The sequence below is a fragment of the Choloepus didactylus genome, chromosome 18 (genome assembly GCF_015220235.1).
Source record: "Choloepus didactylus isolate mChoDid1 chromosome 18, mChoDid1.pri, whole genome shotgun sequence".
NCBI lineage: Eukaryota > Metazoa > Chordata > Mammalia > Pilosa > Megalonychidae > Choloepus > Choloepus didactylus.
In genome coordinates, this window is record NC_051324.1 from 62,209,838 (window position 1) to 62,233,224 (window position 23,387).

Genomic DNA, 23,387 nt, shown 5'->3' on the forward strand with positions numbered 1-23,387 from the left:
ACTGGTCATATCCTCGAGAGCAAGCAGACTGGTAGTCTGAGGCCCCCGAGGGATGTGGGACCACCCGGCCTCAGGGAGTGCACGGTAAGGCTGATGCCCTTGGAGTTCCTGCCAGAAAGATCTTTCCAAAAACCAAATCTCGTTGCTGGGCTAGATTAAGCCCTGGCAATACAAGCACAGCTTCTCCCCTCAAGGACATTCATTTTAATGGGGTGCAGGTAATGGAATAAATGAAACTGTGATTACAGTTAACTGAAACCAGGGCCATCATCTAGAACTGTTGAACAGGGTGTCCTGAGAAGCACCCAGGAAGGTGTCTAGAAGTTGGGGTGGGGGCAGGTGGCAGGGGGTGTGGTTGGGTGAAATCAGGCAGAACACTCTGGAGGGGGTAGAATGTAAGCTAATGGCATTTCCCTCCGTTGCTTAAAACCTACAAAGTGCCATTGCCCACCACAAAGTGAAGTTGCCACATCTCCTCAGCTTTTCTTTCAAGAACTTGCATAATCCCATTTCTGCTCTTCTACCTTAACTGTCTCCCCCACCACAGAAACAGTCTGTGCTGGGCCCACACCAGACAATTCCCCGTTCCACAAATAGGCTGGAAACTTTCTCCGTTCACAGCCTCGCACATGTTGTTCCCTCTGCCTGGAAGCCTTGGTGATATTATCATCCTCGTTCAAGGATGTCACCGGTTCCCACCTCCCTCCTTCCCACACCGAGGAAGAAGAAATTGGACTCTTCCCTGTGCCCCTGTGACTCTTCATTCATTCCTCTTTAAAATTAAAAAAAACCAAGATATAGTTTACATACTGGAAAATCCACCTTTTCTTTACAATTCTGCAACTTTTGACAATCTTGTAATCACCACCACAATCAAAGAACATTTCCATGACCTCAAATATTCCCCCAGACCCTTTGTCATCAAACTACCCCCTGTCCTACCTGTCACCTCTCAACAACCACTGATCTATTTTCGGTGACTATTAATTTATCTTTTCTGGAATTTCATGTAAATAAATCATGCAATATGTAGCCTTTTGAGTCTGGCTTCTTTCACTTAGCATAATGCATGTGGGGCTTCTCCTATGTTGTTGCATGTAGCAGTAGTCCATTCCCTTATATTGCTTAGTGACATTTCATTGTATGGATGTATCAAAGTTCGTTCACCCTTCCTCCAGTTGAGAAATATATGGGTTGTTAAATATTCATTATAGGTTTTGTGTGAACATAAGTTTTAATTTCTCTAGGATGGGTAGGTTGTGTGTTAAGTGCATTTTTAACTTTGTTAGAAACTGTCAAACTGCTTTCCAAAGTGGGTACACTATTTTGCATTCCCACCAGCAATGTATGAGAGTTCCATTTCCTCTGCATCCTCACCAGCACGTGGTATTGTCAGTTTTTAAATATTATTTTAGCCATTCAAATAGGTGTATCTCATTGCATGTGTATTTCACTAATGACTAATGAAGATGAACATCTTTCCATGTGTGTGTTTGTCATCTGAATCTCTTCCTTGGTAAAGTGTCTATATAAAAATCTTTTTCCCATTTTATATTTGCTTGTTTATTTTCTTAGTACTGAATTTTAAGAGTTCTTTAAATATTCTGGATACAAGTCCTTTATAAAATATGTGATTTGCATTCCCTGTGTCAATGGCTTGACTTTACATTCTTTTAACAGATATTCTTTCAAAAAGCAGATATTCTTAATTCTTACCCAGTTTATCAATTTGTTCTTTCATGGGACCATACTTTTGGTGTGTATCTGAGAAATCTTTGCCTAACCTAAGGTTGCAGAGATTTTCTCCTATGTTTTCTTCTAGAAGTTTTATAGCTTTAGTTTTTATACTTAGGTCTGTGGTCCATTTCAAGTCAATTTTTGTGAATAGTGGAAGGTATAGATTAAGGTTCATTTTCTTGCATATGAATAACTAGTTGTTTTAGCACCGTTTGTTGAGAAGATTATTCTTTCTCCACTGGAATGCCTTTGTACCTTTGTTGAAAACCGATTGGCCGTATATGTATGGGTCAACTTCTGGACTCTCTAATTCTGTTCCTTTGATCTGTATATCTGTCCTTTCTTCAATACTACACCATCTCAATTACTGTAGCTTTTATTGTGAAAGTCTTGAAAACAATTAGTCTGACTCATCCAACTTGGTTCTTTCTCAAATCGTTTTGCCTATGATAGTTTCTTTGCTTTTCTTAGAACCAGCATGATGCATTCTACACATAATCTTGCTGGGATTGTTTTTTTTTTGTTTGTTTTTTGTTTTTGTTTTTAATTTTTATTTTGAAATAAATTCAAGCTTACAGTAACAGTTGCAAAAATAATACAAACCCCATACACAGAACTCTAGCATACCCCAACCCCCTCCAGCGATACCCTGATCTACCAACTTTAATATTTTGTCACTTTACTGTTTCTTTCCCTCCCTCCCTCCCTCCCTCCGTCTATCATCCATCATCTATTGCTCTGTCTTCTGAACATATGAGAGCAAGTTGCACACATCCTTGAACAAATAATATAATTCACATATACATTTCCTATGAACAAGAATATTCATTTATGTATCACATTAAGTGTAGTTAAGAAGTTCAAGAAATTTAACATTGATATAAAGCTTACATTCTATATTTCATTTTTTTCTTATGTCCCAATTGTGTCCTTTTGAGCCTTTTCTCCTCTATTCTTAGCTCTCATCCAGGATCATCTATGGCATTTAATTGTCATTATCTATTTAGACTGTCTTTTTTTCAATTGTGGGAACATATATACAGCATAAATCTTCCCATTCCAACCCCTCCCGAGCATTCCATTTAGTGGGATTAATCACATTCACAATGTTGCAATGCCATCACCTTCCCACCATTCATTACTAGAAATTTCTCTTCACCCCAAACAGAAACCCTACACTCATTTCTTGTTAACTCCCCATTGCCCCTTCCTCCACCTCTCATAACCCAACTCTGCTTTTCATCTCTATGGTCATATTCTCTGATACTTTCTTTGTGTTTACCGTGGGGCTTAAATTTAACATCTTAAGTCTATAACAATCTTGTTTTCTTTGATACCAACTTCAATAGGGCACATAAACTATGTTCCTATACTCCTCCGTTCCCCCACCTTTATGTAGTTCTTGTCAAAAATAACATATTTTACATTGAGTCCAAAACCACTGATTTATCATTACACTTCATGTATTTTAGATCCTGTAAGAAGTAAATAGTGGAGTTACAAATCAAAAATACAGTAGTATTGGTATTCATATTTACCATGTGATCTTTACTGAAAATCTTTATTTCTTCATGTGGTTTCAGTCAGTTGTTTAGTGTCCCTTCCTTTCAGCCTACACAGTTCCCTTTAGCATTTCTTATAGGGCTGATCTACTGGTGATGAAGTCCCTCAGCTTTTGATTATCTGGGAATGTTTTCATCTCCCCCTCATTTTTAACCTCCAGGTGTTTGTGAATTTTCTGAGTCTCTGATGATTATTGACTTCTATTTGTATTCCACTGTGGTCAGAGAATGTGCTTTGAATAATTTCAATTTTTTAAAATTTATTGAGGCTTGTTTTATGTCCCAGCCTATGGTCTATTCTGGAGGAAGTTCCATGATCACTAGAGAAAAATGTGTATCCTGGTGATTTGGGATGTAATGTTCTATATATGTCTGTTAAATTTCTCTCTATCTCTCTCTCCTTTCTTTGTTTCTCTGTCGGTAGGGCTTCCTTTAGTATCTGAAGTAGGGCAGGTCTTTTATTAGCAAAATCTCTCAGCATTTGTTTGTCTGAGAAAAATTTAAGCTCTCCCTCAAACTTGAAGGAGAGTTTTGCTGGATAAAGTATTCTTGGTTGGAAATTTTTCTCTCTCAAAATTTTAAATATGTCATGCCACTGCCTTCTCACCTCTGTGGTGGCCGCTGAGTAGTCACTACTTAGTCTTATGTTGTTTCCTTTGTATGTGGTGAATTGCTTTTCCCTTGCTGCTTTCAGAACTTGCTCTTTCTCTTCGGTATTTGACAATCTGATCAGAATATGTCTTGGAGTGGGTTTATTTGGATTTATTCTATTTGGAGTTCGCTGGGCATTTATGCTTTGTGTATTTATATTGTATAGAAGGTTTGGGAAGTTTTCCCCAACAATTTCTTTGAATACTCTTTCTAGAACTTTACCCTTCTCTTCCCCTTCTGGAACACCAATGACTCTTAAATTTGGATGTTTTATTTTATCTATCATATCTCTGAGATCCATTTCGATTTTTTTGATTTTTTCCCCATTCTTTCTTCTGTTCTTTCATTTTCTGTTCTGTGGTTCTTGAGGTTGCTGACTCATTGTTCAGCTTCCTCTAGTCTTGTACTATGAGTATCCAGACTCTTTTTAATTTGGTCAACAGTTTCTTGTATTTCCATAAGATCACCTATTTTTTTTTTATTTACTCTTGCAATTTCTTCTATATGCTCTTCTAGGGTCTTCTTGATGTCCTTTATAACCTGCACCATGCTCTTCTTCATGTCCTTTATTTCCTGTGCCATGCTCTCATTGTTTGTCTTTAGTTATTTGATTAATTGCTCCAAGTACTGTGTCTCTTCTGGTCTTTTGATTTGGGTGTTTGGGTTTGGGTTCTCCATATCATCTGGTTTTTTCATAAGCTTTAAAATTTTCTGTTGTTTTTGGGCTCTTGGCATTTGCTTTACTTGATAAGGTTCTTTAAGGATATGAAGGCTCATTCAGACACCAATCTCTAATTTGTCAGATCTATAACTTGGTGGTGTACACTTTCTCTAACTAACCAGCAGATGGCATCCATGAGTCACCTATTCCCCTCAAGTCAGCTCTCCCCAACTTTGTCTTTGTGATGTGTGGGGGTCTGGTTCTTGTGGGGTCCAATTGGTGCACCAAGTTTGTATGTGTTGTTGGTGCTGTCTGCCCTGAATGTGGGGCGTGTATCTGAGTGGTTAGGGAGGTGGGGCAGCTTTAATAATCAAACCTCCCAGGTGTTCCTGGAGATTTAATGCTGTTGCAAGAGTCTAAACCTTCATTTTAGTCTCACCCCAGATTGTCTCTGCCACTGACCCACAAGTTCTTGGTATTGGCGTAGGGTCCCTGGGATTTCTGGGTGGGTTCCTCTTCCCAGCCATGCCCTTCTAGGGCCTTTGCTGAGGGAAGGCTGTGCTACATCACAAGTGCATGCCGTCCCTAAAGGGAAGCCCTGGGCCGCCAGGCCATGCTGCTCTGTTCCCAGCCTGCTGTAAAGGTGGCTGAATGGGGCGTGTTAATTTCCCCCTTTTCACACAGCTCTCCCTTGCTGGGATTGCTTTTAATTGCATCGAATCTATATCTCTCTTCGGAGAGAAATGAAATCTTAACGACATGGAGTCTTCCAGTTCATGAACATGGAATATCTTGACATTTATTTAGGTCTTTTTTTTTTATTTCCTTCATTAATGATTGTAGTGTTCAGCATACAGATCTTGCATATATTTTGTTAGATTTATACTTAATAATTTCATGGTTTTCCCTTCAATTACCAATTGTTCATGTGCTAATATATAGATAGAAATATACTCTATTTTTGCATAATGACCTTGTATCCTGTAACTTTCTTGAACTCACTGTCTTAGTTTGCCGGGAGTGCTATCCCAAATACCACAAACTGATTTTGACTTAAACAATAGGAATTCATTGGCTCATGGTTTTGAGGCTCAAAGAAGTCCAAATCAAGATATCCGCATGGCTTGCCTTTCCCCCCAAAGATTGTAGCACTTTCATGCTGGCTATCAGCAGTCATTGGGGTTTCTTGGCTTGTATCTCCGCTTCCTTTCACATGGTGATGTCCTCTCCTTTCTGACTTCTGTGACTCTGGTATCCTCTCTTTATAAGGCCTCCTGGAATATGATTAAGACCCATCCTTATGCAGTTGGGCTTCACCAAACTAAGAATAACACCTTTAAAAGGTCCTATTTACAGTGGGTTCACACCCACAGGAAGGCAGATTAAAATTAAGAACATGCTTTTTTCTAGGGTACCTAACTCAGTCTACCACACTCACTTATTAATTTTATTTACTTTTTTTTTTTGTAGATTCTTTGGCATTTTCTATGTAGGTAATCGTATCAGTACCTGTTATTTAATAGGTTTCCCTGTGAGGGATTAATTTTATTTTAATGAAGCAATATATATCAACACTTTATTTGTCACAATAACATATTTTATTACTAACCTGATGAATTTTAGAAAATGAATTCTCAAAGCTTACCTAACATACGAAGAATCAAATGAGATCATACCAACCAGGGAAAATGCATGTAGACTATGGAAGGAGGAGCATTTGTAATTTCCTAGTTTGTTGGGTCCAATGACAAACATACAGGATTTTTTAAATTTAATATCATATATACAAACATATGGTAGACAAAGCTGTAGATATTTTTAAATGTCTATTTTTAACACCCAATTTATTCTTGGTCTTGACCCTCCACATTCTTTTTAAAAATCAAGATGATATACATTTTTTAAATAATATACTTTCATGCATACATTATTGATATTCCACTGGATTAGAGTCTCTACTACTTAAATATTAGAGAATTTTTGGAAATACACAATATAGAAATCAGGCCCAAAGTGTATTACTCCTCCACACATATTAAACAGTTGTTTAAAACAAACAAACATTGCAATATCCATTATTCTCAATGAATTAGTGATCTTTTATAAGTTTTTTAAACACTATTAGTCAACGGGTTAATTTTTTTACATATCGAATCCCTAGATTGCTAAGAAAATCTCTCTTTAACTCCCATATTTTAAATTATATTTCCTTTAGAAAAATATTTTACTGCTTTTAATTGCTTGGTTCCATCATTAGAGTATGTTTTGAACTTTATATTTGCAGTCACACCCAACTATATATATATATATAAGCTACATGCACACACACTCATTTACAAATATCCATAATTCGACTATACTGATAATCAATTTCAGTTATAGTACAGGCTGTAGCAACTGCACTTGTGGCTAAAACACTAGTTCACCAGCCAGGTGTAGAGGAGTGTACAACATTTTTGTGTTTTTCAGAATATATTACAAATTAGTATTGAAAAAGAAAAGCTACATTTTTAAGTGTGTCCAGATGTGAATTTTGGCTAACAGAACTGTTTTTAATATTCATCTATGGTATTTTCTTGGCAAAGAAAATGGACATTTGTTCCCACTGCATGATTTTAACAGATCAGTAGACATCCTAGAAATACTCTAAGGAAGCAACCCTGGGTCATGGAAAATATCTCATAAAATGTCGGTATCTTTGAATCTTATTTTTGAATGTTGCTTATGTAATTATATATTTCATATTATTATTCAGTGAGGAATTTTAACAGATTTTTAAGTGAGCTTTTAACATATTTAGGTCTATGTTTCTATTGATTATTGCAATTCCTTTTCTCTAATATGGATTATGGTGTTTATTTAACCCAGAGTACTTTATTAAATTGAAGGAAGTATCATACATTTTAGGAACTTACTGAGAATAGGAAATTATTGGAATTGCCATACTTGGATCATAACTGATGGTCCATTCAGTCCTATATTTGGTGACTAATAGCATTATGAGCTAGTAAATGGATGATGGGAACTTCCAAATCTCTATAGTTTCCTTAATAATTTTACAGGTGAATGAGTCAACATATTTAACAAGTATTTACTGTCTACTTAGCTCAGTGTTGGGGAAGATTGCAAAAAGGTGTGTATTTCTGTCCCTGCTTTCTGTATCTTTTATTATTATTGTGACGAGAAATACAAACATAAAACAACTAAAAATCTATATAACCATAGTAATCAAATTCTAGGTTAGGATCCAGTGCTGGGAATTCTGAGAATGTCTTTAGTAATCAGAAGGTGTTTTATGGAGGAGGTGGTCCTTGAAGTACAATATTTGAATTGGCAGTAAATATGGAGAATTTTCTGAGGCCGTCAAAGGATACAAAATAGGAAGCTATGCGCTAATGACAGTTAGGTAGAATGTCATGCAGTAATTGTTTATGAAAACCTCACTCTAAAAACGATTGAAGGTGACTTTTTTAAAACTTTTTATTTTACATTTACTGAAAATTTGCAAATGTTGTACAGAGAATTCCTATACACTCTTCATTGAGCTTCCCCTAATGTTAACATCTTATTTACCCATAATACATTTATTCAAACCAGGAAGTTAACGTTGGTATAATACCATTAAATAACTACAGACTTTATTTGAATTTCCCCAGCTTTTCCACTAATAAACCTTCTGTAGTTGTTCCAGAATCTGATCCAGGATTTCACATTGCATTTAGTTGTCATCAGTCTCCTCCTATTTGACAGGTCCTCAGTTTTTCCTTATCTTTCATTTCCTTGACACTTTGATGAGAACTAGTCAGTTATTTTGTAGAACTCTTCTCACTTTGTATTTGTTGAATGCTTTTTTCATGATTAAAACAAGATTATGCCAGGTTGAATTTAAATGTTTGGAAATGGGTAGAGGTGATGGTAGCATGTTATGTGAGTATAATTAACTGTGCTGAATTGTGTGTGAATGTGGTTAAAAGGGGAAGTTTAGAGTCATGTATGTCCCCAGAAGAAAAGCTAAAGGTTAAAACTTGGGATTGTATAACACAATGAATCTTCTGGTAGACAATGACTGTGATTAACAGTACAAATATAAAATAATTCTTTCACGAACAAGAACAAATGTATGGCACTATTACAAGGAGTTAATAATAGAGTGCTTTATGGGGAAAAATATACCTATCACAAACAACAGTAATATCTTAATATTCTTTTATCGACAGTAACAAATGTACCACACCAACACTAGGGGTCAATAATAGGGAAGATAAGGGGTATGGGATGTTTTGGGTTACCTTTTTTTTGAGTAATGAAAATGTTCTAAAATTGATTGTGGTGATGAATGCACAACTATGTGATGATACTGTGAGCCATTAATTGTACACTTTGGATGGATTCTATGGTATGTGAATATATCTCAAAGTTTCATTTGAAAAATGAGGTTATGCATTTTTGGCAAGAAGACAACAGAAGTAAGATACTGTGTCCTTCTCAAGACATTACGTCAAGGGATACATGAAAACAACATGTCTTATTACTTAGTGGTGTTATCATTGATTGCTTGGTTAAGGTGATGTCTGCCAGGTTAACCACTGTAACCTGTAAAGTTTACTAAGTTAACTGTTTGTTAACTGTAAAGCTAAGCTAAGTAAAGTTATACTTCTCCTTTTGTAATTAATAAATATCTTAGGGATAATACTTTGAAACTCTGCAAATATCCTGTTTCTTCTTAGCCTTTTGTCCACTACTTTTAGTATCCATCAGTGGATCTTGCCTGCAACAATGATCTCATTTTTTACTCATGGTTACTTTGAAGTTTTGACATTCTCTGGCTTCAGGTGATGCTTGAGGGTGTGCTTTTTGTTTAGAACTTTCCCATTTTTGTTGTTTCATATCATTAGGGGAGAAAATATTGGAAGCTGAAGGTGACTTTTTAAATGCAAGACTTTTTTAAAGTAAGGAATCAGATCTAAGGGGAAGATTAAGCTGAAACTAAGAGTAGGTTTCAAGAAAAAACAATGCATGCTACTAAGGGTGTGTATACCTCCTAGTAATGGGGCTCGACTTGGCTCTACATTTCCAGTATCAAATGTAAAGAGAGCGTCACAATTAGAACAAGATTCAGTGCAGTAAAATTTTAAAAGTCATTAGTTCATATTAAACTACAACCCAGAACCCATGAATCTCGAAGACAGTTGTATAAAAATGTAGCTTATGAGGGGTGACAGTGGGATTGGGAATGCCATAAGGACCAAACTCCACTTTGTCTAGTTTATGGATCGATGTGTAGAAAAGTAGGGGAAGCAAACAAACAGACAAAGGTACCTAGTGTTCTTTTTTACTTCAATTGCTCTTTTTCACTCTAATTATTATTCTTGTTATTTTTGTGTGTGTGCTAATGAAGGTGTCAGGGATTGATTTAGGTGATGAATGTACAACTATGTAATGGTACTGTAAACAATCGAAAGTACAATTTGTTTTGTATGACTGCGTGGTATGTGAATATATCTCAATAAAATGATGATAAAAAAAAAAAAAAAAAAAAATAAAAGTCATTAGTTCAAAGTCCTAGAACCAAAAATCTTCAGAGAAAATTTACTAGGGGGTTCTCACGAAGAGGATATTGTATATTGCAGTTAACATCCTCAACAACATCCCCATGGAACTTAAAATTCTTATAGGGCATTTTCTTGGAATGGAGTAGTAGTATTTTGCCTGTAACTTTTCTAAAAATAGAGCATCTGTTAGAGTGAAATTTTATGTGTTGGAAGTCAATCTGAACTCCAGAAGTCATTGAAGATCTTACATATGATTAAAAGGTTTGTGAAATATTTTAGAATTTAAAAAATTAAGGACAGATATTATTTACTTCAGCAAATATTGAATCCCTGCTATATGACTGTGACCAAAACCTGATTAAAATAGTATTTTCTCTGGAGTCTCAAACCATCTAAAAGGGATTTAAACAGGAATGCGTCAAAAGAGCCATGCTACTAGGTAGTCCCGGAACATTAGCCTAGAGAAGCAAGTTATAATGAAATTGAGATTTGCCAACCCTCTGTCTTATTTGTTGTAATTCTTGAGATTTTTTTTTAGCTTGTGGTTTTGCTTCTGATGATAATGATATCTGCTGAACTGAATACTGAGAAAGGATGTTAGAGAAGTGGTATGGAAGTGAACGAGGTTATCTCTTGTGAATTTTCTGTTCAAAAAAGCTAAGAATTTAAGATTTTGACGTTATCTTGAAATATGTGACTGTCGATGTTTTGCAGTGACGGTTTTGCTATTTTTAACAGAGCTTAAAAAAAAACCCTTTCACAATATTTAAATGAATGGCTGCCTAAATAAATTATGTACATTTGGAACCACTTCTAATGAAGGAAAAAGAAATGTTTTTACTTCTTTCACTATATATCACACTGATGTCTGACTCTCTGGATTACTTTGCATATTGCCATGTTACCAGTATAATTCAGTTAAACTTCATATTCGAGTTAAGAAGCATTTATTGAATACCTATGATGTGAGCTAGGCAATGTTTTAAGTACTGAAGAGACAAAGAAGAAAAGACATCATCATTGGTCAGGACTTAAAGGATCAAAATGTATTTTCTCATGGCTTTTTAAAAATTACAAATTAGTTCATTTCCCATAAAATATAGCTGAGAATAAAATAGCCCCCAACGTAGTATCAGTTCTTCTGGATAAACGGCTCACCCAGACATAAGTAGGATACATTTGGCCATGTTTTAGACCCTGAGGGGCTGTAGAATTTCCATGGTATCTGCATTTATTAAGTTATAAGTTGAAAATAAAATACTATAAAAGTTGTCTGAAATTGGCAACCGTACCGTTTGCCAGTTAGAGTATTGTTTTGGCATCACTTTTAACTCCCCTCTGCCATCCTTTTACAATGTGCCTTATTTGGCCAAGGAATTAAACAGCATTTTGACCAAAAATCCAGATGTTCAGATTGATGTTTGCTTTTGAAATGCCCGTGAGACCTCAGGAATAGAACCAAGTCAAAATTGCCCAAAGTTACAAATCCAATCTTGACTGTTCAGAGGCTAGAAATAGCACAGTTTTTCATGGACAATTCTTGGAGAAGTCTTTTATTTTTTAAAAATCAGATGAGCAGGGACTCTAATTACAAGGAGTCTGATTTTTGTTTTGATCAACTCTCTGAAGAAGGAAAGCAGAAGGTTATTTAGGAAACTGTTTTGTAATCTTTTACAGTTAAATAGCTTCACACATCTTTACATCAAGTATTTCAGCCACTATTTTGTAATATTTTAATTAAGTAATATTTCAGTTTTGCTCTCATATCTTAGGTGGTTTCATTAACCCCCTAATTAAATGAACAGTATTAGTCAATGGGCTTAATATTCATAGATGTTCTAGTTTGCTAATGCTGCTAGAATGCAAAACACCAGAGTTGGATTGGCTTTTATAAAAAGGGGGTTTATTTGGTTACACAGTTACAGTCTTAAGGTCATAAAGTGTCCAAGGTAACACATCAGCAATCGGGGACCTTCACTGGAGGATGGCCAATGGTGTCCGGAAAACCTCTGTTAACTGGGAAGGCATGTGGCTGGCATCTGCTCCAAAGTTCTGGATTTACAATGGCTTTCTCCCAGGACATTCCTCTCTAGGCTGCAGTTCCTCAAAAATGTCACTCTTAGTTGCACTTGGGATATCTGTCCTCTCTCAGCTTCTCTGGAGCAAGAGTCTGCTTTCAACGGCCGTCTTCAAACTGTCTCTCATCTGAATCTCCTGTGCTTTCTTCAAATGTCTCTCTTGGCTGTAGCTCCTCTTCAAAATGTAACTCTCAGTGCACTGAGTTCCTTCTGCTTGTCAGTTCATTTATATGGCTCCACTGATCAAGGCCCACCCTAAATGGGTGGGGCCACGCCACCATGGAAATATCCAATCAGAGTCATCACCCACAGTTGGGTGGGGCGCATCTCCAAAGAAACACTCAAAGAAATCTAATCAAAACTGATAACGTCTGCCCACACAAGATTACATCAAAGATAATGGTATTTGGGGGACACAATATATTCAAACTGGCACAATAGGTAATCATTAACATGTAATGATCCCTTTATATTTGTGTTTATAAAATTGCCTTTGATTATATTATATGCAGAATTAATTATATCTTATATATTGTCGGTTCATGAACAATAAAATATATTTTAAGTGAGGTAAGAAAATAACATAAACCAGGTAACATTTTATTTTTTGCTTTCACAAACACTTAATTTGGTATTCTCTATATACAAGTTACTGTGATAGTATTCTCTACAGAAAACAATCATATAACAACTACTTCTACAATATCTTTTTGGAATTAGCCTAGCAATAATGAATGAATAAATAGGTTAACAAGAACATTTTAAACCAAATGGCTACATTACTGAATCCTACCAAACATTTAAGCAAGAATTGCAGTTTGACACAAACTCTTTCAAAAAATAGAAGAGAAATCCTTCCCAAATACCTTATGAATTTAGGATTACCCTAGTACCAAAACTGAACAAAGATATTACAAAAAAAGGAAGCTATAGACTACACACATAAAAATCCTTAACAAAATATTAGCCAATCAAACCCAACAAAAGGATAACACAGCATGGTTTATAATGGGCTTCATTCAGGAATAAAGTGGGGTTTATTCTAGGAATACGAGATTGATTCAACATTTGAAAATTAATGTAATTCACTATATTAACAGATGAAGAAAAGAAATATTGTGATATCATTTGAGTACATACAGAAAAGGCATTTGACAAAGTTTAGCACCCATCAATAATAACTCTCAGAATACAGGAATGGAAGGAAATTGCCTCAACCTGATCAAGAGTGCATACCAAAAAGAAAAGGAAAAACATCTACAGCTAACATTATATTTAATGGTGACAGATTATATAATTTCCTCTAAGCTTGGGAACAAAACAAAGATATTCCCACTCACCCCTTTTATTGCACATTGTACTGGAGGTCCTAGCCAGTGCAACAAGGAGAGAAATAGAAATAAAAGGTAAAGAAGTCAGTAAAACTGTCTTTATTTGCAGAAATGTTGTCTACATGATAAAAAAGTCAAGAAATCTATAAAGAGAGCTATTAGAAATAATAAGTAAATTTAGCAAGGTCAAGGGTTCCAGGTCAATTGTATTTCTATATGCTAGCAATGAATGATTGGAAATTGAAATTTTTAAAATCAGTATCATTTCAATGACATTACAAGTATGAAATATTTAAGAGATAAGTTTAACAAAATATGTGCAATATCTGTTCGTTGACAACTACAAAACATAGCTGGCATAAATTAAAGAAGACCTAAATAAGTAGCAAGAAATACCAGGTTCATGGGTAGAAAGACAATATTATTAGAATGTCAGTTCTTCCCCAATTAATCTATAGATTAAGTGCAATCCCAATCAAAATTTCCGCAGTCTTTTGTGCTGTCATTGACAAGAGGATTCTAAATTTCATTTGACAATTGAAAGGATCTAGAATAACCAAAGCAATTTTGAAAGAGAATACAGTTAGAGGACTTAACACTTCCTGGTTTCATGACTAACTGTAAAGCAATAGAAATCAAGTGTGTATGTTATTGGTGGAAGGATAGACATATAACTCAATGGAACAAAATTAATAGCCCTGATATAGACCCACCAATTTAAAACAAATTTATTTTTTGCAAAAAAATGTGACAAAATAAGGGGAGAAAGTAGTTCTTCCACAGTTGGTTCTGGAACAATTTGGATAGCTATATGGAGGAAAAAAATCCTCAACTTTTACCCCACATACGAAAGTTGACATTAAATGAATCATAGACTGTTGGGGATTGAATCCTATCCCCCATGAAAAGCATGTTCAAGTCCCAATCCCTGGTTCTGTGGATGTGAACCCATTTGTAAACAGGACCTTGGAAGACGTTGTTAGTTAAGGTGTGTCCACGTGAATGAGGGTGGGCTTTAGTCCAGTATGGCTGAAGTCCTTATAAACAAAGGAAGTTGGACATGGAAAAGAAGCCATGGGGAGCAGCCAAGAGCTGGAAATCAATGGAACCAGAGAGAGAAAGGAAAAGACACCTCCATGTGCATTGCCACCTGACAGAAAGCCCAGGAACCCCCAAAATTGCCAGCCAGCCAGAAAATACCAACCCCAGGAGGAAGCGTGCCTTCCAGCCTCTGAAACTGTGAGCCAATAAATTCCCATGGTTTAAGCCAACCCTTTGCATGGTATGTTTTATCAGCTGGGAAACCAAAACTTAGACCTAAATATAAAAGCTAAAAGTACAAAACCCTATGACAAAGCATAGGAGAAAATCTTTGTGATGTTGGATTAGCCAAAGATTTCTTAGATTAGACTCAAAAAACCATGAACCATGAAAGAAAAGAACTGATAAATTGGACTTCATCAAAATTAAAACTTTTGCCCTCCAAAAAGACACTGAAGAAAACAAAAAGGCAAGCCACAGCTGGGAGAAAATATTTTCAATGTATGTATCTAATAATGGATTTTTATCCAGCACATATAAAGAACTCTTAATAAGATAATAATAATACAACAAGCAGCACAGTTTTTTAAAATCAGAAAATGATTTAACATTCACCACAGGAAATATACCATGGTAACTGAAAGTTGAACTGTGTTGCTGGGCCACTGTTGTTATTTAACTAAAACTTGACAACTGAAATCCGTGCAGATTGAAACTGTAGAAAGGGAGGACTGCCTGTATTTAAAAGAAGTAATCATAGCAATTTTCAAGGTATATTAATTTTACAGATTTGTTATTCCACTAATTTTCCAGTAAGGGACACATCCTAGGTTATTTTTTTAGAAGCACCATGCTGGGCTATGTGTTAGATATCTGTATTGGTAAACACTCTTGCCTTAATTCCCCTTATTTACTACTAGTAAAAGTGAACAACATTTATTGCATAAAGGGTCAAGCATTGATGTAAAAATTTATCTCATTTTCTCTTCATAACTTCTCTATAAAGTAAGTGCTATTATCCTCTTAGTCATGGCTTAGATGAGTTCAGTATTTTGGAGAGGTGAGATTCCAACTTAGGCAGTTAAGAACCCGTGCTCTTATACACATGGAACACTAGCTATGATGTCATGTTATGAAGGGGAAACCAGGAAGCTGTAAGAACAAAACAGAGCAGACAAGTTAGTCTAGAGACAAAGGAAGGCCTCCCTAAAGAAATGATGCTTCAACTACTCCTTTGAAGAGAAAGAGCATTTAACATGCAATGGAAAGACGGGATCTTACAAAGCCTTTGTCAAAACCTAGCTTAGCTGTCCCAAACAAGTAACCCCTCTGAATACGATTCTGCCCTTTTCTTTCTTGGATACTGTCCTTTTAAGGTTTATCTTTTCATGCTTTCTCACCTCTTTTCTATAATGAGAAAAGGGCACCTTTAGTAGATAAAGAGATTATCTGAGTTTAACTGTATTTATACTTACTTTGTTTACTACCCTCTTTTCTATTCTCATTTCCACCTCAACAATTTGGCAAAGAAATACCAGATTTTTTAAATAGAATTATTCTTGTTAAAAGTTGCCATTGTCAATGTCATGAAACAAATTAACTGTCTTCTCTGTAGCTTCCCAAGGTCAGATAACACAGAACCTCAGTTTCCCACATCCTTGTACTAAATATATTCTTGAAAATAATTGAAGTTAAAACAACTGATATGTGCCAGGTACTTTCATATGCCTTATCTGCTAAATTAATTCTCACAACCCTTTGAAGTTATTATTCACCTTCGAATAGTTGGAGATACTGCAGCTCAGAGAAATTAAACAGCTTGTTCAGAGTTATACAGCTGCAAGTTGCAGAACCAAGACTCTAATTCCAGTATATTATCTAGCTGTCTTCAAAATCTATGTCAGAAATTGCTTGCGTCCCACCCCTTTACCCAGCTAAGCTAGCCATCTTTTGGTGGGTCACTGTGAGCAAAACTTATAAGAAGCACCTGCTTCACAAGATACTTGGTTTTATGAACCAAATCATGCCTCTGGCTCCATTCCTTGTCCCCAACTAGACTCTGGTTTGGATTCCTGACCCCTTGTAACCCACACCTAATAGTCACAAGCCTTCTCTTCTGTGTTTCTGGTTTTTACCTTGATTGGTGTTCTTGAATATTTGGTGCTTAATAGATCTTTGAACTCTTATTTGATCTCATTGGAACCACTTAATAGTTGGATACATTCTCATTGGAACATATTGAATCCTCTTATTGGATCTTTTCTAAAAGAATTATTGGTCTAGGTCGCTGGACAAAAAACCAGACCTTTCCTGTTTTTTCCGTATTGGATCATCAGTAGTGTAATCCTCCTGTAGTGTCCTGCTCTCTGGGTTCTGTGCTCACCCATGCATTATCTTATTATTTGAAGTTGGTGTTCTAGAGTTGTGCTTTAATTTGTACCCTAGATGTTTATTTCTATTTGAAAAGTTCTTTCTGTCAAAAATGGCTTTAGAAAAGCAATGTCGGCTTTTGTTTTCAACATTACAAATGTTTTTTTAAAAAAACAAGCTTTCTCCCCCTACTTAAATTCTAAAGTTTTCTACTTTTATTTTTAAAAGTATTAGTTCTTTTTTTTTTTTAAATTTTACACTGACAACCTTAAAATTTTTCTGACAGTTGAAATAGCGATGCTTGAAAGTCACTTTGACTTTAAAAGCTGCCAGATTGCCTTATCGTTGTCTTTGAGAGATTAGGGATGCTTGTTTGGAAAGTTGCCTTTTTTCCAAATAGAAGTTTTGTTGTTCCATTGTAATATTTTGTTTTAATATGTTGAGTCTTATGGAGATAATGTATAACGGGAACCAAAAACAGTTCCATAAAAATGTTCAATTATAAATGAGTTGACTATTGTTTGATCGCTGTAGATATCCTTGTCAGCTGCATCAGACTGCTACTTTTGATAGATTTGAAAAAGTTTTCTCTGAGTCCAGGGTCTGTGTCGGAGCAATGGAGTCGAGACAAATTTTGTTCCTTTCTCAACTGTGAATCATCTATTTGGGGGAAAAAGCCATTTCCTGTGTAAATACCCTGAAAAACATTTAATAAAAATTGAGGGAGCTTCTGGTATTTTCAACCATAAAAAAAGTGCTTTAGTAAATATGATTATGATTGAAAAACAGCAATGGCAAAAAAATTACATATTAACAGTGGAAAGAAAACAAGGATAAATTTACATGTATTTTAGTAATAAAGTATCATTTCAGTTTAAAGTAGTAGATCAAAAATGTGGCACTCTATTATGGCAGAAATGCATGGCTATTTGTTTAGTGTTCATTTGTAAGTAGGAGATTGATAAAGTTCAAAGGAGTAATTTTAAATTATTTCTCATTTAATTAAATAACACTTATGAAATTTAGATATTGCTTCATCTCATTCATATGGCTTTACTTTCGTGGCTGTAACTGTTACATGATAATATTGGTACGGAAAGAGCAAAGCTTGTCCTACCCCAAATCCTAATGGACCATAGTCCAGATGACTTTGGATGGATTGTCCCATCCATGAGAATCATTACAACCCACTGGCCTCTTGGCTACTTAAGCCCCTCCCTTCAACAATCTTTCCTCTTCCCCACCTTAGCCGCTTACTCCTATGGTTTTGACCTAGAGCCCTTGCTGATTCCAATAATTGCACCACCTCCAAAATCTTGGTTTCTGGCATTCCACTCTCTCTAGCCACTACCAGTCTTTCTCTGTTTAAAGTCCTTATCCAACAGTTTTGCCCCATGGGGACTTCTAATCCATTAACCTTATCACTTTTCTATCAGTTTATGTTTTCACTTCTCAGCTTAGATGTGATGGTCCATCAATGTACTCATTCCCTTGAATATATCCCCAATTTCCTTACCCCCTTTTTCCTCCACCTTTTTCACTGGCAAATCACCAATTCTGGTTAAACCATGTATCTGTACCTTATACCAGTATTTAAGCAGTTGAACATGGTGCAAGAGAAGAGACACTTGTGCTAACTGGTTTCACTTAAACTTACAGCCAAAAATCCTAAGCAGGCCGTCAGCATTGCTATAGTTAATTCATTTTCCTGCTATGTAGGAAACTTTCATACCTGTCTTTTTTCCTTAAACCTCCAACATTGCCCTTCCATTCCTCACTCTCAGATGATAAACACAAATTCACTGGAACAGTGGAAACAAACAGAAGAGAACCTTCTCATTAGAAGGAACTGTCTATCCTTCTAATGTCTATCATCTGTATCCATATATTCTGCCATCTCTCCTTTAGAGTAGATGGATACCTTACTTAAGGAAATGTGTGCCTCTATCTAAGACCTTCACTGGTGCATTGTGCCCCTATCTTGTAATTATCCACCCTTTCTCTTATTTCAACATTTTTTTTTCATTCTGCTGTATTATTTCAAAAAGCTTAGAAAACATACTGTATATTTAAAAAACCCATGCCAAACTATGCTCTTAAACTGAGGCAACAAATTGAACCCCAAATCTCAGTGGCTTAACACACCAAAGAAATTGTAGGCTTAAACCAGTTAATTATCAATGAATCCAGGTGATTAATACTTTCCCAGATTTTAGGTCCAATGTTGGTTGACAGGGAGGCTCCACTGTCTGCAACATCTGGCCACCCATGGCTGGAGGAGAAGGGCCATGAGGAACTCACACCCAAACCTAGGAAACGTGGGCTAGAGCAAATGGATATTCAATGAACAGTAGATGTCTCTGCTGCAGTCCACACCCCCCTCTAACCACCACACTATTTCTGTTTTCTTTATAGCCAACTCCTCAAAACTTGGCTACTTCACTTTTTCATATTCTCCTTTCTCTTTTATCCATGCCAGTAGGGATCTTAGCACCTCCAGTCCACTGAAACACTCTTGCCCAGTCGACAATCTCTTCACTAAATGCAGTGTTTCATCCTCAGTCTTCATCTCCATTGACCTCCCAGCAGTTTTTGACACTGTTGACTGCACCCACCTTGATATACTTTAATCAGTTAGGAGGAATATCACACTCTCCAGGGTTTCTCCTATTTGGCTAGCTGCTCCTACTCTACTCCTCTTCTGGCCCCACCTTATCTTCACGCCCTCTTAATGGTTGGGTGTCTCAGTCTCTGCTCCTCTTTCTTTCTTTACTCAGTCCCTAACCCATGTTGTCCAGTCCAGCTTTAAACACCCACTACATGCTGAGGACTTCCAAATTTATATCTAGTCCTAGTCTCCTCCCTGAGCTACAGCCTTGTATGCCCAACTACTTGCTAGACATCTGCCCTGAAATTCTAATAAGCATCTAACCCTTATTAGAGCACTCCCAATCACTTTCTATCATTGTACTATATCTTTTTTCTTCCCACTTCTCACTTCTTAGATGATATTATATTATTTGTTTACTTGTTTATTATTCACTGTTATTTCTTCCATGCCCAGAACATTGCCTGGCATACAGTAGTCATCCAGTGTTTTTGAATGGATAAATGGATCTTTAATTTTTTTTTTTTAAGCTATAACACTCCAGTTGAGACTTGAAATATTTTATAAGAGATATTTTTTGATTCCTGATTTCACCAACCAGTAAACTTGACAGATTCTTCTGGCTCTCTGGAAATAATATAGAACAAAACAATAAAACATTTTTCTGCTTTTGTATAAACTATCATCTGAATGTATCCACTGTGCAGCTTAGAATTCTGAAAGCAACACAGAACTGGTAAACATTTGAAACAGGATTACTAAACCGATAAAAGGAATGAAGCAGTTTGCATATGAAGATTTTTTAAAAGTTTTCATCTTGGGTAGAAAATTGAGAGTCTATGATTGGATTCTCTAATATTTTTTCAGCAACGCACTGTTAAGATGAATTTGAAAGAGGTAGTTTCAGGACAAATAAAAGGAAATAAGGAATACCTCATTTATCAGCTATTGTCCAGGAATAAAATGTTCCAATAACTAAAATGTAATCCCTTTTATGTGCCAAAACTTACCATTTTGAAGGACATTTCTCCAACATGCTCTACGTACTCCCCTATTCTCTTAAACAAAACCTCTTGAAGACATCAGCAACCCTTCCTGACAAATCAGAGTCGTCATTGTGAACATTTTGGCACCACATAAGAGATCTCCAACAATAGATGTGCCCATGTTGTCCTTCTAGTTCTCTCTCCTTTTTATATGTCTAACTCCTCCCCCTCCTTCAGTTGTCACTTTGTTCTGATGGCAGCTGCTTTCAATTTATTGACTGATTTTATATACCCAATAGCATGGGCAAAGGCTAAGGGCTGCTCCTAAATAATGTACCTGACTATGTTGCTGGGACTCTGACCACTGGGGCAAGTGAGGTACTACGGTGATAGTAGAAATAGTAGGGAAATAATTTTTTAAAACACGTTAAAATGATGACATTCATGGGGAAATTTATGACCCTTGATGGCACTATAAAGATTACTTCGACAGTATCTATCCTTGGCTAGATGGAATGTGGACCTTACCTAACATGGTGACATTTAATGTTATTCTGATAATGGCATGTTGAAGATATGATATTTACGGTGACCATAAGTCCCAGTTTCAATACCTGCTTTCTCAGTTTAATTCTTAACACCCCATTCACTCTCCAAAATGATCCAGTTTTGATAATAACATATGTTCACCTGATACAAAATGCATTTTAAATAATTCACAAAGTACCACTAATTCATTCAGCCCAGAATGTAACTGCCTGAAATTGGGAATTAAAATTAAATTCGAATAAGGAATTTTTAAATTATGGCATCAGAATATAGTTAATGAAGAATTATGCTTAAGGCATTAAGCAAAAATAAATGAAACATGGTTTGGGGAAAATTTTCCTAATATTTCACTGTAAACTATCTCGTACAGGGGAAATTTTGGCAGTTGATAGAGTACTACAAATGTGTTCAGGGAATAAATACATTTATTCACCTTTGATATGAAGTGGAAAATTTGTTTTTTAAATAACACTTTATATAGACTTCGAATGCAAAACAACATCATGAGCATAGATTGCAATCCAATTTTAATAATTCAGAGAAAATTTATTTTCTGTTTATGAATCAAAATGTGTTGAGGATTGACTCATTACCTGCCCCCCCACCCCCCCACCCCCCCCCACACACACAAAAGGCAAGTTTAGGTCCCAACTCCTAGTCCTGTGGGTGTGAACCCATTTGTAAATACCATACTATGGTATTAGCTAAAGGGTTCCCAAACTGAATGTGGATGGACCTTAATACAATACAGCTGGAGTTCTTATAAGCATAAGAAACTGGACACAGAGGAAGCCACAGGGAGCGGCTGGGAAACTAAAGCAAATTGAAGAGATTTACTTGTGTTTACTTAACATTTCTTTTCACTTAGTTAAACCAGACAAAACACCTTTTGAGAAATTATGGGTAATTAATCCCAACTCCTTTAAAACATGCTGAGAAGTTATTGAAAGGTGGCAAATTCTTTTGGATGAGGGTTTGTTTAATGTTGAATTTCTTTTATCTGTGTTAAGTAAGCATCTGCTCTAAAGAAATATCATCTGAAGATATTAACAGCTATTAGCTTGAGGTTAAATGTGTTAAAAACAAAATCATTTCTGTCATTGTAGATTTGTCTACATCTAGGGTATACTAAATAATATATAATTACAGAGTACTTTTAAATTTATTAAGTATCACTAAATGTGTGGAAATTCATATTTAACTGAATTGCTCAATGACTTATAAAAGGATTCCTTTGACTATGAAATTACAAAACATATTAAGACATTTCATTTAGCAAAATTTTACTTAAGAACTTAATGCACAAAGCATGATATACTTAAATATTACAATGCTAGATAGTTTTAATCTGGATCATATAGAAGTTATCTTATGAAATTTTCTATTTGTGGGAAGGAGAGGACAAAGGTTTTACCTTTTAAGGTACTATGTAGTGCTTGATTTAATGGTACAATAAATTATATTTAGAGAAAACAACTCAACCCCAAAGGTATTCTGGGAAAGGACTTACTTTATAGACACAAGTTCATTCTGTGTCTACATTGATTACATCCTGAAATTTCTTTGACACAAATATGAGCTATTTCTGGTTTAATTGCATATTTACCACTTTTTCCATTTAAAATGTAGGGAAAAGAAAGGCAATATTACGTAAACACCGCAATTCTCTATCATCGTTATTCCTTCATTTACAATTGTTACAGTTATCTAATGCTGTGTAACAAATCATCCCAAAATGGAGTAGCTTGAAATAACATTTATTGTCTCTTACTGTTTCTGTGTGAAGAAATTTGGAAGCTGATTAACAGAGTGCTCTGGCTCAGGGTTTGCATGTGGTTGCAGTCAGACAGTAACTGGGGCTGAAGTCATCTTGAAGACTTCTTCACTCCATTGTCTGGTTCTTGGGCAGGGAGGACTCAAACAGTTAGGGCTCCTCTGGCATGTATGTGTGGTCTCTTCCTGTGATCTCCCTACCTGGCAGCTTCAGGGTAGCTAGGATTATCACATGTTGAATAACTCCCAAGGCTCATGTCCTGAGATAGAGAACCAGATGGAATGCATGCCACTTTTTGACCTAGTCTTAGAAGTCGAGCAGTATCGTTTCTATCATAGTATTGTGATTAAAGCAGTTAAAAAGTTCTCTCCAGGTTCAAGAGGAGAGAATATAGACCTCAGCTCTCAATGGAGGTGTTGCAACATCACATTGTGAGAAGAGCATATGGGAAGGGATATATATTGGTTTGGCCAACTTTGGAAAATAC

General features: G+C 35.9%; 1 protein-coding gene across 2 annotated transcripts in view; it reads left to right on the top strand.

Annotated features, from left to right (window-relative positions):
- CEP112 (centrosomal protein 112) overlaps positions 1–23,387 on the top strand; it is a 560,812-nt gene that overhangs the window by 363,600 nt on the left and 173,825 nt on the right. The window lies entirely within an intron of this gene.